The following is a 27,018-nucleotide window of genomic DNA, read 5'->3' on the forward strand; positions in this document are numbered from 1 at the left end:
TTACAGTCACACCCATGTCGATGTCCCCTTTCAATCCTCGAAGTAAAGATGCAAAGATTACCACTAGATGTCGGGCTATATGCAAGCATGTGAATCAAAGCAGATGTAATATTCAGAAATGCTATTACGGTAAGTAATGCATGTCATATAATGCATCCATGTCTAGGAGATCATTTTTGACAATCTCGATTTCCGCCAGCATATTTAGCATTTCCGTGGTATCTTTCACGAACGACCGCATTGTATTTACAAATAGTCTCGGGAAAATATCTGAATAAATTGACAAAGGTTCTAAAATAGAACCTGTTGCCCATACGATCGGTCTGCCTGGGGGGTATCCTGCAGTTTTTATGAATCTTGGGTAGTAAATAAAAAGCCAGTATGATGGGATGTGATCATGTTAGGAAAGCTTGCTCATCATAGTCTATTCATCCCTGTATGAAGGCATGGGAGGCCAAGCTACTTATTTATTTTTTCAGTCTTTGTGTTCGGTCATGTTCTAATTTCCTGTAAAACATAGGGTTAGCCAAATGCATTTTAGCCTCAGCTGTATATGCTTGGCGTGACCTTAGAACAATCCCTCCACACTTGTCGCCAGGTTTTATCACAAATTCTGAATTCTGGTGTACTTGTTTCAGTGCTCCCCTTTCCTCTTTGGTCAAATTGTCTCGATGAGTTATGGGAGGAAAGTAAAGATTTTGATATACATACAATTCTATTTTCAAAAGCCACAATTACTGCACTCACCCTGTTTGTGTAGGGAGGAATGCTGAAGGGAGTTTTGAGCCAGTGATCCTTCCTTATTCTGGTCTTATTCTAAGAAATACCTCAATCGTATTGATCCGAAACACCTTCTTAATTCAATCTCTGTTTCAAAGTCATTTGCTTGTGCAGTATGGAAAAAGCTGAGTCTTTCCTGGGGACTGCAATTTCTTGTTCAGATAATTTATACTTGGTCAGATTAAAAATAGGAATCGCCAATTCTGTTGTTGCATTGGGTTCCACTGACGGGTATGCATCCGAGGGGCTCGTCCTGTCTGGTTCTGCATCGTCCTTGAAAAGACATTGTGGGGTTTGCGGTATGAGGGGCCCAGATATTGTTGGCACAGTTGGGACACTTGTGTTATCAGTTTCACTTCCGCTTAGGCGGAAGTGAAACTGATAAGAGTCTCTCCTGTTTTAAAGGAACACATCTTTTATTCACCGGCGCTTCTGCTGGCTTCATCCCTGGGTAGTGCAGATCACTACAGACGTCCTCCTTCTTGTCATCACGACTGAAGCTCCAGGAAACATGAGTCTGCAGGAAACTACCAGGAAAACTGCCCTGGCACCAGCTTCTTCAAAGAATAAGTTATTGTGTTCGACTTCGAGGAACTAGGGTGAACCCTTTTCTCCTCACCAAAGGCTTGTCCTTTTCTTCTTTGCTTCTTATAACGTTTGCCTCCGCTTCGGACAATATCTAAGTACTCCTGGCAACCTTGAATCGTGAACTATCTGACTGTGTGATCCTCGACAGCAGGAACCCTGTTCCACCTAACACTGGCACAGGCCTATTGATTTTTATCTGTGGGTTAGAAAGTATTCTCTGATTCTGTCTGCCTTGACAAAAGTATTGCCTATGATTTTTGCCCCCAACTCTCTTGTGATAACTGAAGGCAAGCGTCCCCAACCAGCACGATCCTCCCCGCAATGAGAGACAATATTGGACTCTCCCAGGATGGGAATAAGGCCAAGACAAAGTGCGGGTGAGCGTAAATGGGAGTTTTATCAATCAGAATAGGGCATGCAAAGAACTCTGCAAACTCCGAGAGCGCTCTGTCTGACAATAGGAAAGACAGGCGTATATATTTACAAAGAACGTCATCAGAACCTGCATACTATAAGGGGCACAAGTTCATTGGGATTGGGTGACGACGACTAGCTATAGGTGCTGCTGCGATATGGTTGGCCGCGGCTGGAGGACGTCACTGGTTAGCCTTGTGGGTTGGGCTGGGCCTGGAAGGTCAGCTGGGTGCATCCGGGCGGTGTCGTTGTGCCACTGTGGCCAGTGACAGAGATGAATGCCTTTTCCTGACTTCTTTGCCCTAGGCCATACATACCGCAGTCATTCAACCATTTGCAATATTATCTTCTTTAGTAAATCTTCCAATAGGTTATTCTACAGGTTAATGCAACACAGGAGGAATGCACCTAGAGTGGGGTTTGTTGGCGATTTATCAGTACATAGTTACCAGCGTCCTGTTGACCGGGTACCACAGGTCGTGGGGTTGGGTCTCGGGGCATGGGGCAGGCGGTACATGTCATCATGTCTTGTTAGAAGTCATTATGGATGTGTTGCTGTAATGTTGCCATAATATTGGATGTCCTAATTTTACAGGGGCCATTAACCTAAGGTGAGCCAGTGGGTCGTGGGGCTTAAGAAAGGGCGCCTCTGGATTTGTGTTTTCAGGCTGAGGTTTACTGCTGGGTTGTAAATAATACAGGTGGCGGGCCGTGGCCTTGGGTGCTGCAGAGGGAACTACAAATCTTTGAAGCGGCTCCAGCCTAGTTGGGCGAGGTGGAGCAGCGCAGCGCGGGCCTCTGCTCTCTCGTCTGGCAGGCTTCGCAGGGAGGGAGGGGGAATGGCCTTGCATATACTCACAAAGGTATCTTCCTCGTGTGTTGCCGATTTTAGGTGAAAGCATCATAAACATTCAAATAATATACAATACTAATTGAGTCATTCCAAAGCTCACATTTTAACATTGCTAATGCCTCTCAAATATGGCCAGTCCAAGCACATTTTTTGTACACTATGTTTTAACAACTACAACAATTTGTTATATGCATATACATTTGCAGTAAGTGAGGTAGTAGTGAGGTTGGTGGAGCGCATAGAAACGACTCGCCATTGTACGTGACGGTAGTGGCACATAAGGGGCTTGGACATACACACATAAATGGTGCATTCTCCAGCGCCCTTTACATGAACCCTCAATATGGTTGCATTTGTCTTTCTCTGCACTCTAGCAGCATTAGTTTGGTTATGGCGCGGGACCGTGGGGTGTAAACTTTTCAATGATACGCATAACAAATAATCCCCCGGGACGCTTTCACTATTTGTACATAACTGCAGTGGTGTGGGTGCTTCATTGCTAATGCCATATGAACGTGCATTCTGCCATATCTATACATTTTACAGGTTTTTTAGTCAAAGAGGTTTGTGGAGAAAATGCGACCATCGCAGGTAGTTTTGTCTTTAGTATTTGGGAACTTTTGCTTTTTTCTGAGGGCCATTTTACAGTTCTCTTTCCACCCAGGCTCTGCTGGCCGGATCATGCTGGGAGCAGTGATACACTGCGGAAGGTGAAATGTTACAGTGTTGGTATCTTACACTAGCTCATGTCCGTCTTGTTCGTGGGAACGGGCTCACAGCGGATCTGCCAGGGAGCTGCGGCCACGGGGATAATTGAAACTTTTCCGTCTGTTATTTCTTTGTCTAATGTATTTCCCGGCTTCATGGGCGATGGACAATGTGGGACCCCCTTTGCCCAATCATCATATAATATTTCATATGTCGCTGTCATTTTTTCATTTTCTTCCTTTATGTTATCTAACAGTGTGTTTTGGGTTGCGGGGGCGGGCTGGCTGGTGGGGGGTGTTATATAACCAGGATATAGCAGAGGGGTTACGATCATTTAGACTGCGGGCATTGTAATTAGATACTTTTGGCGGGGACACTGTGTTGTTTTGCATTTTTCCCTGCAGACCTTCATTTTTCGAGATGACAGCATTGGATGGTGTCGTGTAATATCCCCATACAAGTTTAGTTCCATCCCATACCAAAAAATCACCTTCTTTAGTATTTACAATTGCTGTTTCATTCGTCACATTAGTTCTGTTAATCCCTCCCCCCTCGTTCATCTCGATAGAGATGAACGCTATGAACCAATACGTAAACAGGCCAAACATTATTGTAAAAAATAATGTAATGCACACAGATAATCCACACTCATACGAATATCTACATTTCTCAGCTAAGAATTCTCTATATCTAATATATCTATCCGTGCAGGCTGCCCGTTAGATGCCATGGTAGCTCCTGTTTGAGATATAAAAGTGCATTAAGTGCATGCATGTAAACATTTTGTTGGCACTACCAGCGCCAAGATATCATGGAAGGGGAATGGAAGTGGGTAGGGGAGTGGGGTTGGGGATGTACAGACAATGGAGCAGACACTATACATTTTTATCACATTATTATTTACACATAAGTCCAGATTTTTTTTTCAATCTTTTCATCTTTATAGATACCCTTAAATGTAATAGTTCTCATCAACTTTCTCAATCATCTGCATTTCCGTCACACACATGTTCACATTCACTCATTATTTTCATTTGTATTGTTTGCTGTTGTCTGTGCCCCCTCATCCACCTCTTCCTGCACACTATAATATACCCTTCGTACATCCATCAAATGTATCCAGTACTTAAGGCCCTTCACTTTTACAGCCGCAGGAGTACAAAATGGTCCGTATGGTCGTATGGTCCGTGGAACCGTGGTGCATTCCACCGGTGCACAAAGCTCCGGACATAGATGAATTCTCCCGGCATCAGTTGTACCTGTGTTTCAGGTTCCGTAAAGGACCCCGTTGTGTTCCCTTCTTTTCTTGTGAATGGTGGTGAGAGCTGCTTTGATATGGCACACGCTGCCCTTGTTAGCTTTTTCAAGTAGTCTGTGAATTCATCTCCCAATATCGCAGCGCTTCTATGCGCGTCTGAGTGTTGGCGCAGTGGGGAGTGTGCTGTGTGCATTCGTCTCCCGGTCACGATTTCATGTGGGGACAAATGGTGGTCCTTGCTTGGCTGATTTCTCAGCTCAAACAGCGCAAGGGGCAAACAGTAAATCCAGTTTTTCTTTAATGAGAAGCATAATTTCGATAGTCTTCCTTTTAACAGGCCGTTCATCTTTTCTACCACGCCATTACATTGAGGATGATAAATCGAGCACAATTTGTTTTATTCCCAATAGGGTCGTTACTTCTTTGAAGAGCTAGTTCACAAAGTGAGCGAACTACGTCACAAATTCCCCAGCGCGGAAATACTTCCCTTACTAGGAACTTTGCTGCGCTTTTAGCATCAGGTCGTGCACATGGGCCTGCTTCCACCCATCTAGAAAATGGGCATACAACCACAGTCATGTAGCGTGCCCCATTACACCTTTCTCCCATGTCTGCGTAGTCAATGTGTAGCTCTCTGAATGGCCCAATCGGTTTTGGAATTGTTCCCCTGAGTGTACGTAATGTCATTCTAGAGTTGTATATCTGGCATGTTGTGCACTCCATTGTCAATCTAGATATGTGCTCCTGAAGACAGGGCACGAACCACTCTTCTTGTATCTCTGCTGCAATGTGTTGCTTCGTGTTGTGTGCTGGGAAGTGTAATTGTTGAAACGCTATTTCTAATAGTTTTACTGGCATTACCACTTTTCCTGAGTTATTTTGTCGCCAGAGTAAGTCTGTCGCTGATTGGCTGCACCCTCGTTTTACCCACATCATCTTTTCATCCTCACTTGCTCCGTCCTGTAACTCTAGTATTTGTGATATAGGCATCGTATTGTTCCCTTCTGGGAGCTCTTTGTTTGTCTTGTGCTGTAGCATATACTCACCTGTTTCATGTTTTTCAAAGTATGAAGCTTCCTTGGCAGCAGCGTCTGCTGCCGCGTTTCCCAAAGACACAACGTCTGCGTTGGATGTATGTGCTTGGCACTTCACTATTGCTACCACTGTGGGATCTCGTAGGGCCTCAATTAACTCCTTCAGCAATTCTGCATGCTGCACTGGAGTTCCATCTGCTCGTCGAAACCCCCTCCGTCCCCATCTTGCCAGACCTCCATGTACTGTTGTCGTCATGTTAGCTGAATCTGTGTAGATTGTCACTGCACAACCTTTAGCTGCATGTAATGCTTCTATTAGGGCAATGAGTTCTGCTGCTTGTGCTGAGAAATGTGATGGGAGGCGGTACTTCACTAGTGTCTCATACTCACCTTCTTCTAATCTCACCACTGCCAATCCCACATGTTTCTCTCCCGTGTCCATGTCAATCGATGCTGACCCGTCCACAAAGTACACCTCCCCCTCGCTCAGAGCATTCTCGCACACCACTGTGTCCTCCCCTCTTTCCCCTGTGTAAGTTGCACAATCGTGTTCCTGCATGTCCTCTAGTGTGCATGCTTCTGTAATGAATGTTGCCGGATTCACTGTCCTGCATCGTACCACATGGATATCGGCGCTGGACAATATTATTTCATAGGCAGTTGCTCGCTGTGTGGTCAGTGTACTTTTTGATCTCTCAAGTATTGCAAATAATGAATGCTCCACAAACAATGTGACAGGGCATCCCATTACTATTGTGGCGCTTTTCTCAATTGCGAACGCAGCTGCAGCGAGTGATTGGTCGCACGCGAAATGTCCTTGCATCACCGCATCCAAAGTGCCACTATAGTAAGCCAATGGTTTGTGTCCTAGGGAAGTCTTTTGTCTCAGTACAGCTGTCATGAGTGTCCCCTTGCAGTGTGAGAACAGGTAAAACTCGCGTTCATAATCAGGATTGGCGAGTACTGGAACACTCGAAATCAACTCTTTTAACGATTTGAATGAGGCGCTCATTTCTTCTGACCATTCTATTTTCCTGTTCTCTTGTTGTGCCTCCTTGAGTGCTTGCAGTAAGGGTCTGGTGTAAGCTGCATAATCTAATATCCAGGCTCTACAATAGTTGCACATTCCCAAGAATTTCTGCATCTCCTTCACTCTCACTGATCTTATTGCTTCTACCCTGTCAGGGATTATTCTTCTTCCGTCTTTTGATATTAGCTGTCCCAAGTATAGGACTTCTTTCTGACAATATTGTAGCTTTTCCTTGTCTACTTTATACCCCTTATTTGCCAACAGGGACAGGAGTGTTGCTGAATCTTTTCTGCATGTCTCTTCATTCTGTGCGCAGACGAGTAAATAGTCTACGTACTGAATGATTGTGCTTTCAACTGATAAGTTGCCTAAGTCTTCATGTAGTATGCGGTTGAATATGCTTGGGCTCTCACAGTATCCCTGTTGTAATCTGCAATGTTCATATCTCTTTCCCCCTAGTGTAAATGCTGTCAGGTATCTACTTTCTTCTGCCAAGGGGATGGAGAAGAATGCGTTTTTCAAATCGACCACTGTGAAATGTGATGCCGTTTTTGGGATACTGCATAATATTGATGCAGGGTTCGGGACCAAAGGGAACTCTTTCTGTATTACGTCATTTAGGGGTGTAAATCCTGGATCATCCTCCAAGCTCCTCCCTTTGCTTTTTTGATCGGGTAGATACATGTGTTACATGGGGAGTTTGAAGGCACTATTATCCCTTGTGCTAGCAGTGCATTTATTGTTTCTTTTATCCCTTCTTCAGCTTCGCGGGACAATGGATATTGTTTCACTCGGGGTAGAATCGCCCCTTGTTTGAGCTTTATTATCACTGGTGTTACTCCATGCAACAACCCTACGTCATGGGGGCCTCTTGTCCACAAATTGTTTGGTACTAGTCTCATGTCATCATCAAAAAATGACGGTGGTGCTCCCACCACTGCCATCAACTGGACAGGAATCTGTCTAGCCTGGATCAAAATGTCACAGGGCATTGCTATTTCCATTATTATTTCGCCATCGCTTTCTAAATCGGAAAAGAGATCTTCATCAGTTAAGTCTCGTAGGGCAATGTCGGCATTGACGCACAGTACTGTGCGCCATTCACACCCGTCTATGTCCATTCCAATCACAGCGATACGTTTTGCAGATACCTGTACAGCATGCAGGTCTAATGATACCACTGATCCTGGTGCTATGTCTGGGTGCACTATTGGGCGGAAGAGAAACTCTGCGGGTATTCTCCAATTCATCCTTTTCAGCTCAGGAACTATGTGGGCCAGCGTCTTTAATCCTTCGATAAACATTCTCTCGTCCACTGGCAAGCCACGTATTTCCGGTGCAGTTGTGTGAGGATGTACTACCAGCATTACACGTAATGGGCATATTCCTGGTGTTGAACACACTATACCTCTCTCAGTGAATGATATTGTCATGTTGAGTTTAAATTTATTGGCGAATGTTCATAATACAGTAAGGGTGTTTTTACAGTTTTACCTCCCACTGTCACATCCAAAGCTTCTGTGTAAGGAACTTCAATTACAGCCCCAGAGAACCCCTGCGTCTCTAACTTCCGGTTAGATAACGGGAACCGGCCCTCCCTAATGCATGATTTCTCCGCTCCCGAATCCACCATGAATATGAACTGCTTGCCTCCTATCTGCGCCCCTACCAATGGTTCCTCTGCTGCATCGTAGGTGGTAGATAGAACAGGACACGCAAGTGTTCTCTGTGGGCTGTCCTATGCAGGGTGTCTCATTGCCACCCCTTGGTTGAACACACTCCCTGAAACCACTGACACGCCACTATAAGGGGCAGGTGCCGGGGCTCTGTTTGCCGTTGTCGCGAAAGGGTTGCCTGTCGTGTAGTGCATAGTGTCATTGTTTTGTGGGTGATTCTGTATTGGTGTCCCTGCTGTTGCTCATGGTGCCCCTGCCCTGGGTTCCTTTGTTGTTGTCCCATTGGGAGACTATATGGGCTCCCTGGATGGGGATGGCCATAATGTTCTACCTCTGGAAATCCGATGTTTGTTCTACTTCTGCACTCCCTGGAGTAGTGTCCTCACCTCCCGCAGTTCCAACAACTCACTTGCGCACCTCTGGGACCCTGCCATCCGTTTCCTCCCATTCCCCCATACCCTTGTCCACCTCCTCTTCGGCCCCTGTACCCACCTCGTCCCCCTCGTGGGGCCCACTCTTGCCACTGCGGACCTCCACTCTGCTCTTGCTCGTTCCACTGCCACTGCCCTGCTCCTGTCCATTAGTTGCCATCCTTCCTTGTATTGCTACCAGCCCCTCCTCTTCCTCATCTCCCTCCCTGCTGTGTGGGAGCGCGGCCACTGCTGCAGCGACCTTCACCAGCTTTGTTTGTACTAGTTTTGCTTCGTCTGCCAATCTTCTCTGCGCCGCCTCCTTCTCCCTCTCTTTTATTCGCTTACAGTGGTGGACTATTATGCTCTGAATTTCGGGCCATCCTTTTGCTTCAATACCTGCTATTTTGTCAAGTGCTTTTTGCACTTCTTTTGGGAGCCCCCTCTTTATTATGAAGTAGAATAATGATGTCGATTGATACCAGGGTGTGCCCGTTTCTGCTCTCCACATCTCTTGGACCCGAAAAATGTAATCCATAGCATCCTCCCCGTCATTCATTGTACATTGCATTACTGACTGCAAATCTGGGGTGTCTGGAAACGTTTCGCGCAAGTCATCCCACACCCTTGCACGCACTGTGTTGAAAGAGGCACCATCATGGCGATCGCAGTCTAACGTTACTCCCGGGAAGCCAGCTTTGACCCATACTCTGTCAGCCTGATCCCCAACTGCTGATACTAGCACACTTTTCACATCCCCTATCGCTAGAGGTACCCCGGCTGTGTGTTTCTCAAAAGCATATATCCACTTGCTCGCCCCTCCTGATAACGGGGTCAATAACTTTGACAAATTGGCCTTATCCATCTGAGCCCAGGGTATGTAATTCGGCCTCCCTCCTCCCCTATGTATTAGTGGGAGCTGCAACTTTCCCTTTGTCGTTGTATCTGTACTCACCTTCATTCCTGATTTTCCTAACGATGCCATTTTTCCCAACCTGTTCCTTAGTCGCCCTGTCCACTCCTCATCCATCGTTCTCATCGAGCATGCGCCATCCAACCCTTCGCTTCCCCTTCCCATTGCCATACTTAGCCTTTCACTTTCTTCTAAATCATCCCCTATATCACATAGTAGCTCCTGTCTGCCTCCTGTGGGCCTCTCTTCGTTATCAGTACATCCCTCTCTTTCCTCTAGTTCAATTCGTGTTGGTTCTTCCTGTATCCTAAACAGTATCTCTCCTTTTTTCCACCCTTCTTCAAATGTTCTACTCTCGCTCTGCACTCTGGATGCATGCTTTGATCTAGCTGTATTGAGTGCGGTCCGCTCATATATGCTTTTTATTCTCGAGAGCTCATCTTTGGCTATAGAGAGCCTTGATGCTAAATCGCCTGTTAATTTTTCTATATCCACCCTTGGTGTGCTCACCTGTTCTCGCTCCCTATGACTCTCGTACGGCGGGGGTGCTGTTGGCCCTAGGGTGGTGGTAGTTGTCGGTGGGGGTACATAAGCTGGGTCACTGTATCCCTCCGCGGGTACTGGCTTGTTTAGTATTGGGTAGAACCTAGTTACCTCTATCGGTGGCTCCTCTTCTGGCAATACCTTATCATCCTTTTGTATCATTAGTGGATTGTCAGTGGTAGATGGTAGATCAGGATCTAATTCCCTTGCCTTAGGCGGGGGTATCTCTTCAAACAGTCTCCATAGGTCCAATATTTCTCTCCTATTGTGCAACTGCTTCCCCTTGTATTTCAAACAAATGCATGTGGCTACCATATCTAAGACACTCTTGTCAAACGATCCCCCTTCGGGCCATATTTGAGGTAACCCCTCCCCTTTCAACTCTGTGATCCACTGGTCATGATATTTCTTAATCCGTTCTGCATACCCAGGTAGGTTCTTACAAATGTGTGATAAGGGTGTTTCTGCCCCCATACTTCGTGCTCACCTGACACTGATGTGTCTCTATATATCTCGGTATCTCAATATAAACGTATCACCATGTGAGTTTGCGTATTTCTCTATTCAGTGACATACTGGTGAAACACTTCACGCGGGGTTTATTTCGAGCTTTTCCCCCGGTGAAACGTTTTCCCCCGGCGTGGAGCCTCAACACAGTGTTGGCAGGTTTGATGAAACTGCCTTTCGAGCCTATGGCCACGTCCGACATGAAATTCATTTCGTGGAAGTTGGCATTCCTAATAGCTATCACATCAGCCAGACGTATCTCGGAACTACAAGCGCTGGTCGTGGACCCGCCCTACCTAAGATTCTTTAAGGACAAGGTAGTCCTGGCGACTAACCCTACGTTCGTCCCTAAGGTTCCGACGGTATATCACAAACACTCATCCGTGGTTCTGCCTACTTTCTTGCCACTCCATCGTCGGCAGCAGAAAAAACTATTTATACCCTGGACGTTAAGAGGGCTCTGAAATTCTACCTACATCGCACACAAGACATCGGGGCTACTCGGCAACTGTTTGTCGCATATGGTCCGTCGACGAGAGGTAAAGCAATCTCAAAACAGGGATTGTCCAGATGGGTCTCGTCGACGAATGCTTTTTGTCACTCTAAGGCCGGAAGGCCACTGCAAAGACATCCTAGAGCCCATTCTACAAGGTCGATGTCATCCTCAACAGCGTTATGGGCCAGAATTCCGCTGATGGACATATGCCAAGCTGCGGCATGGTCAGTGCCCCACACGTTTACCCGCCACTACTGCCTTGCCAGGCAGAATGCGGATGAGGCGCAGATGGGAAGAGCTGTCCTGCGCCATCTGTTTCAGTAAGGTAAGCTCCACGTTGTGGAGGGTGTGTTTTCTACCTTTGATGACAGTATACGTTCGGTGGGAAAGGTTATATGAGTAAACTTATTACTGCTGCGCATATGTGTTGAGTAGTAGGGTGAGGGTACGTTACATTGCATTCTCACCACCGTCTCAAGTGTTACTGCTATACAATCTATTCTAAGCATGTGAATCCATGAAAGATCCAATGCTGGAGAAGGGAATAGTTTCTTACCTGTAACTCCATTTCTCCAGCATTGGTATCTTTCATGGATTCACATGCGCCCGCCAAGCCTCCCCGGGACTGTAATGTAGGTGATGGATAAGTTTAACCCTTCCTACTTTGGAGGGGCAGAAATCTGAATGGGAACCGCGGGGGCGGGCCTCTTATACTGGGACGGCCTGCGGAGCATGCATAGGCGGGTCCTAAAAGGACGTAGATAGGACACAAAAGTGTCGGAAGTTTTCCTATAGGAAAAGGCTATATAAGTGTACCGAGGGGTCCCAGTCTGACGACGGGGAATATTCTAAGCATGTGAATCCATGAAAGATACCAATGCTGGAGAAATGGAGTTACAGGTAAGAAACTATTCCCTTATGTTTTATTGAATCGTGGGGGCTTGTGTATTTTCCCTCCCCCTGCACACCATAAAAATGGCTGCGCACCGCCTCTATTCTATCCTCTTTGGGGGCACGTACAAGAGCAAACCATCAGTAATTTCGACAATGTTACCCAACAAATCAAAAAAAAAAAAAAAAAAAAGGTTAACACTCACTTCACCACATTACTCTCTTCTTTATGATATTTCGTCTGGTCACACTTACCATGACCATTCCATAGCTATGCATTTCTGACCACTTCTACACACCCATTATAACAAAATATGTTCTGACACATACGATGTTCACATACTCATATGTAGCACTCTATTCACAGTTCAGTTTGTCCTCCCTTTCCTCCCTAGCCGGCTGTCCCTGTCCGTCTTATTCTGATATACATATTTCTGATGCTAAGAACAGAAAGAATAGCAGTCACTAATATATTCTCCGTGTCTTCCTTTACCAGACACCTTTATCTAATTTTCCACTTCTTCGTATATTCCCAGTACTAGTCAAGATAGCAGTATGCGGCGCCGCCTTCCACCCCCTCACGGAGCTAGGTTCCCGTCACTTTATCTCTATTCACTTCTTAGTCCTAATGGCCATATGCAAAGAAAAAAGCAAAGAAAGTTTAGGATAGTCCTTAGTAGACCCAAAGTGCACCTTTTTAACCAGCCTCGTTCCCTGTCCTATATTTCCTCCTCTACTCCCTTTATGGTCGCTCGCACTCAATACTCACGTGCCCGTCTTGAACCGAGAGTCTCCGAAACTGGGTCCGTCCAGGCAGTGTTGCCGTACGCTCAACAGTCAGCCCTGGCTCCGGCGAGCGGTACTCAAAGGCGATTTTTCAACCAGGATCCCGTACCCTCTCTCAGGTGCTAAGTGTGTTTTTACCCTCGTAACATTTCTTCCCGCAGATATGCGTATCTTTAGTAAGACCGAACTGTCATTACTGTCAAAAAGTAATCGCATATGTATTCCCGGTAACATCTTTTGTTTCATAACACCGGTCTGTCAAATCATAAGGTACTTAACTTGAGTTGTCTGCACAAGGGGATTGGTTGTGTGTAGTGTTTGTTTGTTTGTTTGTTTGTTTGTTTATTTTATTTATATAGCGCCTCAGACCCAGGAGTAAAAGGGCGCTTAAGGACAGGTTACAAAAGTACAATATACATAGAATTTGCAGTTATACATTTAACGAAGAGAAAAATATACAATATATACAGTCAAAGGTGGTTAGAACTAGCAGTTAAACATTTATGTGGCATGTACAGTATATATAGTTTGTGATGGGCTTAGTCTAACTTGGGATTGGTTTTATCCAGTAGCCAGCCAATGACTAGTTTCCTGAATAATTGGAAGGGTTCCATTGATTTGAGGTACAGAGGCAAGGTATTCCAGAGTTGAGAGGCGAGGACTGTGAAGCTCGAGCCACCGGCTCTTTTAGTGGTGAATCTGGGCACTGTGAGGCATAGAGTATTAGAGGATCTGGTGATTCTGGTGTTCGGCTTCAAAATGAATTTGTTAGTGAGGTATGGGGGGGCTAGGTGGTTTAGGTCTTTGTAGGTGAGGCAAAGAGTTTTTAGGCCGATATTATTATTATTATTATTATTATTTTTGTACGGAGAGCCATTTGCAGGATATTCTGATGGCAGAAATGTGCTCTCGCCTGGGAATGTTTAGTGCTGCTCGCAGCGCATTGTTTTGGAGAACCTGTAGTTTATTGATTATAGATTGGTTGGCGCCTAGCTAAAGGCTATTGCAAGTCTAGCTTCGATTGTATGAGAGCCCTGGCCAGCAGAAGGCAACTGTTGGTGGATAAGAAAGGTCTGTAGGCCCTAATTAGTTTCACAGTGTAGGCGGTGGTTGAAGCAGTCATGTTGACTTGCTTAGCGAGGTTGGTATTGGCGTTGAGATGAAAACCTAAGGTTTTCACATTTTTAACAACGGGGATGGTGTTACCATTGATGATGATGTTGGTGTAGTCAGGGCTGAGCTTCTGTAAATTGTTGTGTGATCCGACAAGGAGGAGCTCAGTCTTCTCATCATTCATGCAGAGGCCATGTGTGGCCATCCATGCCTGAATGATGGAGAAGATTTCGTTAATCCTGGTGACGTTGACACTGTAGTTACCAGAGATTGTGATGAGTATCTGGGTGTCATCCGCATAGTTGGTGTAGGTGACACCCAGATTGTCCAGTTTGTCAAAGAGCGGCTTTGTAAAGATGTTATATAAGGCGGGAGAAACACAAGATCCTTCTGGGACACCACAGGTAATGGGGATGGGGTCTGCTGCTGCCGCAGATGAAAAAACCCTCATGGTTCTGATATGATTGTATCCACATGACAGCAGAAGAGAAGTGGGCAGCAGATGAGAGGTGGTTGCAGAGTATTTTATTGTCGACCAAGTCGAAAGCTGCTGAGAGGTCTAGAAGGAGTAGGATAGCGGCTTTACCTTTGTCTTTGATGTCATCAATCTGACTCTTGAGGTCAACAAGGGCAGTTTCCGTTCCATGTTGCGGTTGAAAGCCAGATTGACGTAATCTTAGCAATTGATTGGTCTCTAGGTACTCCTGAATTTGCAGGTAGGCAACTCTATCAAGGATTTTTAGCAGGAAGGGGACCATAGTGATGGGCCTGTATTTAGTGGGAATGGCAGCGTCTAGGGATTGTTTTTTTAGGAGAGGGAGAACCCATGAGTGTTTCAGGTTGTTAGGTACGGAGTTGGTGGTGAAGGATAGGTTTATTAGCTTGGAGATGAAGGGGGAAATGTCTCGCTGCATCTTTGATGATCTGGGTGGGGCAACTGTCCCCTTTGCAATTTGAGGGTTTGAGGGATCTTATAATTTTTTGGACTTCCGGTATAGTGACCTTTTTGAACGTGAAGCCATTGGTGGTATTGGTAGGGGTGGATATGATAGGGGTGGAAAATTTGTCTTTCACACAAGTGTCCGTCGATGGGTTAGGATTTTCTAATTCCTTCAGAATGGTGAAGAGTTCCTTGGCACAGGATTCTGCATTTTTTGTTCTGAAGTTGTAAGCTTCCTTCTTAGTACGGATTATCTCTTTTTTGTAAAGGGCAGAGAGTCGTGAGATTGGTTTTATTTTCAGCTGATGGAGTTGTTTTCCATAAGGTTTCCAACTTGGCTTTCTTTTTTCTGAGTATTTTGAGTTCAGGAGTATACCAAGAGTTCAGATGGGTTTACCTTTGCGTAACTTTAGTGGGGCAACGGCATCAATGGCGTTAGTAGTGGCGTCATTGTAGGTACTGACTAGTAGGTTGAGGTCAGCCATGGCGGGGAGCGTGTTTAGGAGGAAGGGAACCAGAGGTGTAAGGGTATCCGCAATAATGTTGCACTGATTTTTGGTCAGACAGGCTGGTGCGTGGGGGCACTGTTTGGGGTTAGGGTTATTAATGCTGATGTCGAATGGTATGAGGAAGTGGTCAGTCCATGCAAGAGGTTAAGGGGCTTGAAGGTGTATTTGAAGTGTGATATTTTTATATTACTAGAGGTGAAGTGTTTTGTGAACAGATGGTTTAAAAATAAATGTACTTATATTATTTTAACCAGAAACCTTGAGTCAGTGTTTGCTTGAGTCACAGTAATTGTAGTCCTTTGTGTAATCTCTACTACTGCTCATTTACTCTTGAGATGAGTCTGGCTGCTCAGCTACTGCTACAACTTTAACTGTGTAGTACAGGCTTGTACCAAAGGAGAAATTGTATTACCACTTGTAGTCTTAACTCTGTGCAGTGGTCCCTAAGGGCACTGCACAGGATTCTGCCTAACACTGGTGTACAGCGGTGAGGATTTTAAGTATATTGATTTCACTTGGAGTGCTGCTATTACCTTGGGTCAACTAACCACAAGGCTAAACACCACTATAGTCTAATAACTGAAAATCATGTCAAATATGGAAAGCTACAGTGAAGAGAATCTCTTAAACTACACTGCTGAGGTTTTGAGAACCATGTGTAGAGAGCAGAAACTCTCTGGCAAAGGCAAGAAATCTAAACTGGTTGCTAAGTTGTTGGGAAAGCAAAATCTGGAGAGTGGGTCAGAAGAGCCTACTCCTCAAGCAAATGTGGATAATGATGTGTCTGATTCTGAGAGTGTTGGTTTAGATGAAGTACAAGAATCTTTTTTAGGAGATCCCGCCACTCCCCTACCTGCTCAGAAACCACAACCTCTGTCCACAGGGACCCCCACAGGTCCTTCACTCACTCCTGAATGTACTGCCCTTGAGAAAATAAGACTTGAATTGGAAGTGAAACCTTTTGAGGCACAAACTGCCATGAAACATCAAGAGTTAAGGCTCAGGGAAGTGTAGATGGCTCATGCTTTAGAGATGAAGACATTGTCCTTGGAAAATGCTTCTCTCCCAGAATCTACTATTTCTTCCAGCCATAAGAGACCCCGTATGCCAAAGGAAATGATTGGTATGTATGAGACTAAACTTGATGTTTTGGGTTGGTTAGCAATGTTTGAGTATAATCATGGGATTCAGGGTATCACAGGGAATCACTTGATTCCTTGGCTTTACTCTAGACTTCCCCCTATTGAAAGTGATGCTGTAATGTAGTTGGGGGAGGAGGATAAGCAGGATTATGAGTGTGTGACGCTAGTTTTAATAGCTAGATTTGGGAAGACCCATTCCCAGTACCGTAAGAGGTTTAGGACCCTCAAAAAGCATGATGGTACCCCTTGGGCTACCTGGGTGGTTTAAGGGTTACAAAGTGAACACTTATGAAGGTTTGAGGAATATTGTTATGTTGGAGTCTATTTATGATGCCTGCTCTCCTGAGCTTAGACAGCACTTGGCTGATTCAAAGGAGATAGATCCTAAGAAACTAGCTAAGGCTGCTGACTTGTGGGTTGCCAACAAGCGTACTCACAAGGATTCTGGGGCAACTCAGAAGGATGGGGGGAAGCAGCCAAAGAAAGATAACAAGGAGAATTCCAATAATTCCAATCCAAAAGAGGGCCACAAAAATAACCAAGGTACGCCACAAGGGAAACAGAATCAGGCCAGTGTACCGTCTGGTGCCAAACCAGATGGAGGTCAGAACAAACCACCATTCAATAAAGCATTTGGGAAATGTTTTGTTTGCGGGCCAACTGACCATGTGAAAGGGGGATTCCAGATGTAAGGGTAAACCTTCAGGGGTCCACACTGTCTCCTTAGCCTTCTCCCAGGTGGAAGAAGTACCTATGGGCAGAGGCAACTTTCAGTTACTGGCTGATGAACTCATGAGAGTCTCAGCTAGTGTTTCTTTAGTGTCCTTGGGTCTTTGGGAACAACAAAACTTAGGTGTCTATAACTGAATCCCAGATAATATTAAAAAGTATTATAAAGATAGTGTTCTTGTGAATGGTCAGGAGACATCTGCCATCAGCGACACTGGAGCCAGCATAACTGTGGTTGATGAATGTTTTTTCAAGGTAGAGGATGTTGCTAAGGCACCCAAACTACTAACCAAGTTAGCTGGAGGCCCTGTGCAAATGGTTCCCCAGTTACCAGCTCTCATCCAGTGCAATGACATGACTGTCAGAATACCTGTTAGTGTGCAGAGTGAAGTACCTTGGAGAGTTCTGTTGGGTAATGACCTGAAAACTCTTGGAGTTGTGTCTAGTACCCCCAGATCTCCCAGTAAAAGGAAGCAGGAGCTCACAAGGCTTGCAAGGGAAGAACCTTGAGAGGCTCTCCTGGGGACTTCATAGAGGAAGCTATGACCCCAAGTCCACAGGACTTACTTACTGCTATTGCAAGACAAAAAGAGACAAAGGGGGAAACCCAAGTCTACGAGCAAGAAAACAGCAAGCACCCCTGTGCCTTCAAGGACATCGCAGAGACTGTCCAAAGTCACACCTGTGACTCCAACACCAGCTTAGGCTGAGTGTGAGGTTCAACCCTGTGTGGTTCCGCCAGATACTGAGGACTCAGATCTGGAAGAAAATCTTACTATGGTTGGAGATCCTGACCCAGTTGAACATCCTGAGCTGCAGTCTTTACTGGCAGAAGGTGGACCCAACAGGGCAGACTTCAGCAGAGGACAAAGAGAGTGTCCTACTCTTGAAGGTCCTCGCCTACAGGCAGCTTCTCAGCTTGATGGGGAAGAGCCTGGGAAGTATAGGTTCCACTGTGAAGATGGCCTCTTCTACAGTGAACCGACTGAGTCAACCCCTGTAGACTGCAAAAGACTTGTAGTACCTCTAGTGAACCGACTCCAGTTCCTACGGTTAGCCCACGAGATACCTTTGGCTGGCCACTTAAGTTTTAAGAAGACCAAGGAAAGGCTCTCTCTTTACTTCTACTGGCCTTAAATGGGTTCAGAAGTAGACAAATTCTGTAGGAGCTGTCACACTTGCCAAACATCTGGCAAGAGTGGAGCCAATAATGTGGCACTCCTGGTGCCTCTCCCAGTGCTGGGAGTTCCTTTTGAGAGGGTAGGGATTTACATTGTTGGTCCTCTTGATCCTCCCACATCTTCAGGTAACAGGTTTATCCTGGTTGTAGACCATGCTACTAGTTATCCTGAAGCAATACCTCTGAGAACTGTTACGGCTCAGGCTGTAGCTAAGCTCCTACTATTTTTTACCAGAGTAGGTTTTCAAAAGGAAGTGATATCTGACAGGTGATCAAATTGTATGTCCCACTACATGCAATCCTTGTGGAAAACCTGCAGAGTCACTTACAAGTTCTCTACTGCCTGCCACCCGCAAACAAATGGACTGGTGGAGAGGTTTAACAGAACTATGAAGAGCATGATAGGTGCTTTAGAAGAACCCCTTAAAAGAAAGTGGGACCTTTACTGCCATGCCTTCTCTTTGCTTATAGAGAAGTCTCTCAGGAGGGAGTAGGTTACAGCCCCTTTGAACTTAACTATGGCCGTCCAGTCAGAGGTCCATTGACCCTGATTAAGGAAGGGTTGGAGAGTGCTCCTTCCCCCAAGCCAGCAAGAGTGACTGACTATGTGATAGGTCTCCGGAGGAGAATGTCGCACATGATGGCAGAGGCAAGTGAAAACTTGAGGGCTGGTCAAGCTCTGGTCAAACATTGGCACGACCAGAAGGTTAACATGGTTGAGTTCACGCAAGACCAGCTTGTTCTTGTTATGGTGCCCACAAGGCAGAGTGCCTTGCAGGACAAATGGATAGGACTCTTTAAAGTTATGGGTAAACTTGGAGAGTTGAACTATCTGGTGGACTTAGGCAGTCCTAAGGAGGCTCCCAGAGTCTTTCACACCAACTGTTTGAAGGCTTATGTCCCTAGACCTGAAATGGGAGCTTTGCTTCTAGCTTCAGCTCAAGAGGCTCAAGAGGAGGAGAGTGAACCTCTGCCTGACCTCCTCAGAGGCTTACGTTTAGATGAGGAAGTGGAAGGAGTTAATCTCTCTTCCAGTCTAACATCTGACCAGTAGGAGTGCAAATTACTGTTTAATTAGTTTGCCTCCCTGTTTTCACTTTCACCAGGCTTGGCCTCTTGGGGCCTGCATGATATCTTCACTGGTGACTGCCTGTGAAAAGCAGGGGGTACAGAATGTCAGACAATGTAAGAACCCATAAGGAATGAGGTCAACAAGATGCTTGATCTCGGGGTTTATAGAGCCCTCTACTAGCCCATGGTCTAGCCCAGTAGCAACGGCAGGATCAAGAAATGAGATTCTGTGTGGACTATAGAGCTATAAATGCAGTCACAAAGACTGAAGCCCATCCTTTACCTAGGACAGATGAGCTGGTGGACAAACTTGGTGCGGTCAAGTACCTCAGCACATTTGACCTAACGTCAGGCTATTGGCAAATAGCTCTGACAGACCATGCCAAGGAGAAAACTGCATTCTCCACCCCAGCAGGCCTCCACCCATTTAAGGTAATGCCTTTTGGACTAAGGAATGCACCTGCTACATTTCAGAGGATGGTCAATCAAGTTCTGAATGGGATGGAGTACTTCTGCATGGCATACTTGGATGACATTGCAGTGTTCAGCCCTACATGGAAAGAACATATTGATCACCTAGGATATGTTTTGCAGGCTCTTCAGCAAGCCCATCTGACCATAAAGGCAAGTAAATGTCAAATTGGTCAGAGCACAGTGGTCTACCTTGGACATGAGGTAGGAGGGAGTGAAATAAGGCCATTGCCTAGCAAAGTACAGACTGTACAAAACTGGGCCACCCCTACTACTCAAACCAAAGTGAGAGCCTTCTTAGGTCTCACGGGGTACTACATGAACTTTATAGAGAACTATGGGACCATAGCTTCTCCCTTGAATATGATCTCCTCTCCAACATTTCCTAAAAAGGTCATATGGAATGAGGAGTGCACTCAAGCCTTTGAAGGCCTGAAGAAAGCCCTTTGTCAAGCTCCAGTCCTAAGAGCTACTGACTACCACCAACCCTTCATTGTACAAACTGATGCTTCAAATGCAGGTATAGGTGCAGTCCTTAGTCAACTGGATGAGAAAGGTAGGGAACATCCCGTTTGTTTCATCAGCAGGAAGTTAAAGGATCCTGATCCTGAGACACGGTGGGCAACAATAGAACGTGAATTTGTTGCTATTGGGTGGGCACTGAAGAACTTTAAACCATACTTGTAGGGATCTACTTTCATTATTTAGACTGTCCACCAACCCTTGAAATGGCTGATGCAAATGAAAGGGGAAAACCATAAATTACTAAGATGGCAATCTGCCTGCAAGGATTTCATTTTACCATTGAGGACAGAGCAGGAAGTCACCACCAAAATGCTGATGGTCTGTCTAGGATTTTTATAACCGACTAGAGGTATGAGATCCATCCAGGAGTGGATTAAATCCTCCTGTCGCTTAGTCGGGGGGGGGGGGGGGCGAATGTTAGGGTGAATTCTCATTTATGGCTAATTTCCTTCACCTAGTGAGTGCTCAGCAGCTTTGCTGGGTTTCTGTCCAGAAGCCCTCCTTTGGCGTCTGGGTGTCTAGGTGGGCTGAATGTGGGTGGGAGGGGGGTTAGTCACCCAAGTCACACTTTTTGTCGATTGGCTGAGATGGTTGTCCGAGCCAGACAACCTCCCTGCTGAGTGATTGACAGCCAGGCTGTGCAAATGGGGTGGGGTGGGTTTGGCATAAAAGGCAGGACTCTTGGGCTGGAAGTCAGTCGCCACTGGAACTGCAAGAACCGACGAGAAGCGGAAAAAAAGACGGCTGCTGCAACTCCTGTGTCCCAGTGAAGCCCTGCTGAAGTCCTGAGCGATCTATCCGTCAACGACAGAGAAGATCCAGTCTGGAGTCTTCTTCCCTTGAGCCTGGTGGGATCGACCAGCTCGCCCTCAACAGCCAGAGAATCCTCTTCATGGTCCAAATCGCTGCACACCACTGTAGTGGTCCGGATAGCCATCTGAAGAGCCTCTCCTGCTTTAAAGGAGCGCACCTTTTATTCACTGTTGCTTTGCTGCTGCTGGCCTCATCCCTGGGTAGTGCAGATCGCTCCAGACATCCTCCTTCGTGTCTCCACGACTGAAGCTCCAGGAAGCGTGAATCTGCAGGAACTACCTGGAACAACTGCCGTGGCACCAGCTTTCCTCAACGAATAAGATACTGTGTCCGACTTCGAGGAATTGGGGTGAACCCTTTTTCCTCACCAAAGGCTTATCCTTTCTTCCTTCCCTCTTATAACTTTTGCTTCCCTTTGTGACAATATCTAAGTACTCCTGGCAATCTCGAATCGAGAACTGTTCTAACCGTGTGATCCTTGGCAACAGGACTCCTGTTACATTTGACACTGGTGCAGGCCTATTGACTTTACTTGTTAGAAGGCGCCCTCTGATTCTATCTGCCTTGACAAAAGTATTGCCTATGATTTGTATCCCCAATTCTCTTGTGTTAATTCATGTGCTAAGTGTGTTTTGACTTTGGTTATATTTCTTCCCACGGGTACGCTTATCTTTCGTAAGACCGAACTGGAATTGGTTGTGTGTAGTATATTGGAATTGTGGTTTTATTTTAATAGAATTCAGTACAAAAAAGAAGGTGGGTGAGGCGCGCACTCCCGGTGCTGGTCAATTGAACCTGTTGTAAAAAATAAGTAGCTGGGTCACATCCCAAAATGGACAAATATTCACAGGGTTAGATCCCTTCTGCTGCAAATCAGGTACTCAGTATTAACAGGGTTAGATCCCTTGCTGCAAATCAGGTACTCTGTAATAACAGGGTTAGATCCCTCAGCTGCAGTTTTCACTACAGCTACCAGAATCCTTTGAGTCTAATTAGACACACCTGCTCAACAGCCTCCCTGATGATTATTTGAGATAAGAAAGCGCTAGGAGGAGAACAACTACAGACCACAGAAATGCAGCCGAGGGATCTAACCCTGTTATTACTGAGTATCTGATTTGCAGCAAGGGATCTAACCCTGTTATTACTAAGTACCTGATTTGCAGCAGAAGGGATCTAACCCTGTGAATTTTTGTCCATTTTGGGATTTGACCCAGCTACTTATTTTTTACAACAGGTTCAATTGACCAGCACCGGGAGTGCGCGCCTCACCCACCTTCTTTTTTGTACTGAATGCTATGGGAGTCCCGGGCTCCAGAGGCAGCGCCATGGGGTGACTGTGCCCCACTTTGGAGAATCATAAAGATGGTTCTCTCCCCTCCCCCAAATTTGGGAAGGACTTGTGCTTTGGAGGGGTGTCGGTTGCTGGTCACCGAACAGAAAAAAACGTTTTCACTACAGCTACCAGAATCCTTTGAGTCTAATTAGACACACCTGCTCAACAGCCTCCCTGATGATTATTTGAGATAAGAAATCGCTAGGAGGAAAACAACTACAGACCACAGAAATGCAGCCGAGGGATCTAACCCTGTTATTACTGAGTACCTGATTTGCAGCAAGGGATCTAACCCTGTTATTACTAAGTACCTGATTTGCAGCAGAAGGGATCTAACTCTGTGCATTTTTGTCCATTTTGGGATTTGACCCAGCTACTTATTTTTTACAACAGGTTCAATTGACCAGCACCGGGAGTGCGCGCCTCACCCACCTTCTTTTTTGTACTTATTTTAATAGAAGTGAAGTGTTTGTGAACAGATGGTTTAAAAATAAATGTACTTATATTTTTTAACCAGAAACTTTGAGTCAGTGTTTGCTTGAGTCACAGCAATTGTAGTCCTTTGTGTAATCTCTACAACTGTTCATTTGCTCTTGAGATAAGTCTGGCTGCTCAGCCATTGCTACCACTCTTTCTGTGTAGTACAGGGTTGTACCAAAGGTGAAATTGTATTACCTCTTGTAGTCTTAATTGTGTGCAGTTGTCCCATATGATTCTGCCTAACACTCCCATATGGGGCGACCATCCCCAAGTGCAGCGGCTGTTCCAAGGAGACCAGGCAGGGTCCCCGTCCCTTCCCCACAGGAAATTCTGTAACGCAGTGGAGACAAAGATCCAGGATTTGTCGTGGTTGATGTCCCTGATCTTGGGTGGCTGTCGACCGTCCCCAAGTCCAGTGGCAGTTCCGGCAGTGTCCCCATTCCTCCCCGGAGGGAAAGGTTATAACGCAGCCCAGCCAGAGCTCCAGGCTGGGCTTGGGGATGGTCATACCACATGGGAGAAGGGTGCCCAAGGCCAGAGACATCACCCACGAGCATCCTGGAGGTCTGGCTGGGATGCGTTACAGAATTTACCTCTGGGAATGGAGGGGGATCCTGCCGGGGCTCCCTGGGACTGCCGCTGCACTTGGGGATGGTCAACCCACATGGGAGATGGGTGCCCAAGGCCAGGTACATGATACCCAAACATCCTGGTATTCTGGCTGGCCTGCATTACAGCTTCTCCCTCCGTGAAAGGAAGGGGAATGTTCCGAGCCTCCCGGGAACCACCACTGGGCCTGAGGATGTTCAACCCACATGGGAGTCAGCCGACCAAGGCCAGTGATATGACCCCCTACTACGCTGGAGCTCTGGCTGAGTTGTGTTACAGCTTCTCCCCTATGTGAAAGGACGGTGACCCTTCCTAGGCTCCCTGGGACTGCCGTTGCGCTTTACAGCCGCCCAAGGCCAGGGACATTACCTGAGACAAACCCTGTAGCTCTGGCTCGGCTGCGTTACAGAATTTTACTCAGTGAAAGGTTGTGGCCCCTGCCGGTGCTCCCTGGAACCGCTGCTGGGGGTGGGGATGGTCAACCCACATGGGAAACAGGTGCCCAAAGCCAGGGACATCACCCTCGACCATCCTGGAGCGCTGCCAGGGCTGCGTTACAGATTTCCCTCAGCGGAGGGAAGGGGACCCTGCCGGGGTTCCCTGGAACTGCCGCTGTCCTTGGGGATGGTACACCTACATTGTAAACGGATGTCCAAGGCCGGTGACAACACCTCCACCCGTCCTGGAATTCTGGCTGGGCTGCGTTACAGTTTTTCCCTTCGGGAAGGTATTGGCACACTGCCCGTACTTCATGGTGGGGAAAAGTTGTAACACAGGCCAGCAAGAACTCCAGAGCTGTTGGAGGTGATGTCCCCGGCCATGGGTATCCGTTTCCCATGTGGGTGTATCATCTCCAAGCACAGCGGCAGCTACAGGGACCCCCGGCAGGGTCCCCCTCCTTCCCCTGAGGGAAATTCTGTAACACAAACCAGCCAGAGCTCCAGGGCTTTAGGGGGTCATATCCCTGGCCTTGGGCGGCTGACTCCATTGTGGATTGAATGTCCCCTATCCCAGCGGTGGTTCCCGGGAGGCTCGGGACATTCCACGTCCTTTCTCGGAGGGAGAAGCTGTAACACAGGCCAGCCAGAATACCAGGATGGTTGGAGATCATGTACCTAGCCTTGGGCACCCGTCTCCCATGTGGGTTGAACATCCCCAAGTGCAGCGGCAGTCCCAGGGAGCCTCAGTAGGGTCCCCCTCCCTTCCCAGAGGTAAATTCTGTAACGCTTCTCAGCCAGACCTCCAGGATGGTCGGGGGTAATGACCCTGGCCTTGGGCATCCGTCTCCCATGTGGGTCGACCATCTCCAAGCCGCCCAGCCTGGAGCTCTGGCTGGCCTGCGTTACAGCCTTTCCCTCCAAGGAAGAATGGGGACTCTGACGGAACTGCCACTGGACTTTGGGACGGTCGGCGCACATGGGAGACAGCCGACTAAGGCCAGGGACATCACCCATGACAAATCCTGGAGCTCTGGCTTGGCTGCGTTAAAAGATTTCCCTTGGGGAAGTGATGGAGACCCTTCCAGGACACCTTGGGACAGCCGCTGCACTTGGGCATGGTCGCTTCATATAGCCCACCAAGGACAGGAACATTACCCCTGGCTATCCTGGAGCTCTGGCTGGCCTGCGTTACAGCTTTTCCCTCCAGGAAAGGTCGGGGTCCCTGCTGGGGCTGCCAGGAACCACTGCTGGGCTTGGGGACGGGAAACCACATGGGAGACAGCCGCCCAAGGCCAGGGACATTACCCCCGACCATCCTGGAGTTCTGGCTGGGCGGCTTCACAGCTTTTCACTTTGGGGCGGTATTGGCAAACTGCTCGGACTCCGTGGTAGGAAAAAGCTGTAACACAGACCATCAAGAACTCCAGGGCTGTTGGAATTGATGTCCCCGGCCGTGGGCATTTGTTTCCCATGTGGGTATACCATCACCAAGCACAGAGGTCCCCTTCCCTCCCCAGGGGGAAATTCAGTAACGCACCCCAGCCAGCGCTCCAGGATGGGCGAGAGTGATGTCCCTGGCCTTGGTCGGCTGTCGCCCATGTGGTTTGACAGTCTCCAAGCCCAGCAGTGGTCCCAGGGAGCCCCGGCAGGGTCCCTGACCTTTACCAGAGGGAAGAGCTGTAATGCAGGCCAGCCAGAGCTCCTGGAAAGTCAAGAGTAATGTCCCTGGCCTTGGGCGGCTGTCTCCCATGTGGGTTGACCATCCCCAAGTGAAGCGGCAGTCCCAGTGAGCCCTGGCAGGGTCCCCGACCTTTCCCGACGGGAGAAGCTGGAACGCAGGCCAGCCAGAGCTCCAGGATAGTCAGGGTAATGTCCATGGCCTTGGGCAGCTGTCTCCCATGTGGGTTGACCATTCCCAAGTGCAGCGGCAGTCCTGTTTCATTTGTGTTCTGTATTGTTTTCTGCCCAGGAGTCCATGTGGGACTCTTGGCAGTGCAGCTCTTCCTGTTTTTGGTTTGGTGTACAGACCCAAGGGATACCCTTATGGCACCCATGGGTGGGGGTACAGCCCTGTGCCCCTAACATATGTTTTTGGTCACCTGTGTGTGGCCCACAGAGCAGGGTATGAGCTGGTGGCAACTTCATGCTGAATTTGACAGGTGCTCTGAGTATCCTCCATTTTGGGATACTCAGGCCCTGCCATTGGAATTATTTGATTCCTGATAGGAAACAAGATGGCCCCTGTGGTCTCTTGCTTTCTTTTGCCTGTTACCTTGTTTTCCCAAAGACCTGGGAAGCCCTGACTCTGTCCCTTCCCCCTGACTGGCTGTTGGGTGGAAATTGCAAATATGGTGGTGTTGTGAAGTCCAAGCCAGACTGGCTGGAGCCTTCCCAGTGACTGTTGTGGGTATACCCTGTGGGTGGGACCTGGGTGAATGGAGTGTGTGACTAATAAGCACTGCTTGTTGTGGATTTCTGGTATCTGGTGTTTGACACAATGGCCCTCATTACGACCCTGGCGGATTTTTTCCGCCATCGGCGGACTTTTCCGCCATGGCGCAAAGTCCCTTTACGCCATGGCGGATGGCGGACTTACCGCCCCATTCCGAGGTCGGCGGGGCGGTAAGTCCCCATTGACCCATTTACCCTTCCCCATTCCCATTTCGGCCCCATAGGGCTCAATGGGAGTGGGGAAGGTGTTAATTACGCCACCGTACACTACGGTGGCGTAATTAACACCGAGGTCCCATAGCGCCATGGATTTTTACGCCCG

The 27,018-nt window shown here is 47.3% G+C and overlaps 1 protein-coding gene across 2 annotated transcripts in view; it reads left to right on the plus strand.

Annotated features, from left to right (window-relative positions):
- The window catches only part of DAZL (deleted in azoospermia like), an 890,646-nt gene that overhangs the window by 802,267 nt on the left and 61,361 nt on the right, over window positions 1-27,018 (plus strand). The window lies entirely within an intron of this gene.

This window comes from Ambystoma mexicanum, chromosome 2q, assembly GCF_040938575.1.
Source record: "Ambystoma mexicanum isolate Mex_15411 chromosome 2q, UKY_AmexF1_1, whole genome shotgun sequence".
Lineage (NCBI taxonomy): Eukaryota > Metazoa > Chordata > Amphibia > Caudata > Ambystomatidae > Ambystoma > Ambystoma mexicanum.